The sequence below is a fragment of the Pavona decussata genome, unplaced genomic scaffold, assembly GCF_977016875.1.
Source record: "Pavona decussata unplaced genomic scaffold, jaPavDecu1.1 SCAFFOLD_37, whole genome shotgun sequence".
In the NCBI taxonomy this organism is placed as follows: Eukaryota; Metazoa; Cnidaria; class Anthozoa; order Scleractinia; family Agariciidae; genus Pavona; species Pavona decussata.
Window position 1 is genome coordinate 4227501 of NW_028145459.1, and position 1952 is coordinate 4229452.

Sequence of the window (1952 nt, forward strand, 5' to 3'; positions counted from 1 at the left end):
TTACGTAAGCATGGACTAATGATTGTCTGCATTCCTTGGATAAGTATTTCGATATACGCCTAATGATATGAAAGTGATAGAAGGAGGCCTTGCATATCTGATTAATATGGCTGTTCATCCCAAGAGATTCGTCTAGCACAACGCCGAGGTTCCTAGCACTGGTAGAACGATCAATCTTCTGGTTCCCAACTTCTATGCTAGAAGAACGAAGTTTGCTCAACTGCTGACGAGTTCCGATAGCAAGAAACTCAGTCTTCGTGTCGTTCAACCGCTTTAGATACACTCTTGTCCAGAAACCGTTCCACTTGTTTCATATAACTTGGATTTATCTAACTGCTCGCAGATTTTTGGAATCAGACTCGGAATCAGTCTCAATTATTAATATTGTTAAAACTGCGTAGCATTTTGCTCAGGTGATACAAAAGGTTTTGGTATTCTTTAACGCTATTAAGTGGATTTCGTTATTATGCAATACTGAACGAACTCCACTTTCAACATGCCATGCCGCGCCACCCTGAAGAAGGCACCACTGCCGTAGCCTGTGTACAGCCGCCCCCTCCCCTCCGGAAAAATCGGGGAGAGAGACTCTCTGAACATAAACCGAACTTAATAGCGTTAAAGAATACCAAAACCTTTTGTATCATTGGAATCAGTCTCCACGGTTTCTTCATGATCTTCGTCTTCGTCATCTCCATTTTCTTCATCTTCCTCTTTTTTTTTTTTTTTTTATCTTTTCCGTCTGTTTTGACTTCCGGAAAGGCGGCATTCACTGTTACCTTATTATAGGAAATTAACAAAGCACGTTGACAACACGAAGAAAATTTACGTTACACTCAATTAACGCGAATTTTTTAAAAGTTAGGTTTACGTGCATTAAATTAACGCGAATTTTTCGATAAGCATATTGCTTTATTATTTATTGCGATTTTCATAATTCTGCAAACTCGCACTTTTAGATTTCTGAATGCCAAACTGCGTTTTGGCTTCCGTCAATAAAACCTTCCAAGACAAGTGCACGGATGTTTCTAAGTTTTTTTAAAGCCGAAAATTTGGTTTTGAAGCCTAACTAGACCCTATCAATTCAAAAGATAGAGACTCTGAAGAGCCAATAGAGGAGTCATGAACTAATAAGGTTTTGTAATGAGATAAAGGTGCTTTAAAATAACAATGTTGTAAAATAGCTTGCATTAAATTTACATCGACATTAATGAAGATACATTAAATTAACGCGAATTTTGTAAAATTGTGTTAATAAAGTGCATTGTTAATTTCCTATAATAAGATAAGCTCTCCTCTTGTTCTTCCTGTGTTTCAAGCAGCTTTGCATCTCGTGGCGGTCTCTGTTGTAACTCAGACTAAACGATTTTTGACAATACGGGTAAAGATATCCCATACGGTAAAGAATGTGTACTCGACGTTGTCTCAATTCAAAATGAGCTTGACCAAGACCGAGCAAGAGTAGTTATTTTTCTTTAGAATTGCATTTAATAATAATTGTATTTGGACGCAAAATGGGCGCAAGGAAATTTCTATTTTTTCTTCGCAGAGATCCTGGCAGATTGAGAAAGTTTATTTGCAAACTGTTCTTTCTTAAACACTAGAACTGAAATGGCAAACCTAAGAGAGGCAAGAAATTGTAATGTGGTATATGTTTGCATAACAGGGTTTATCATAAACCCTTTTGTGGCATATAAAACCATGCAATTCCTTGCCTCTCTCCTAAGTTTGTCATTTCAACGAGAGTTCGTATTGCTGCACGATGCCATCACTTCAAGTAACCCCGTTTTACCTTGTTGCGCTGCAATTCTGAACTATTTGATCTAGACAAGTTCACAAATGCGAAATGTAACGCCCAATTTCGCGGCTATAGAAATGATTTTGTGACAATTTCCTTTAAAACAACCAATTTTCCCCTCTGAAGACATTGGCCAGCTCAATCTCGTACCCAGAGT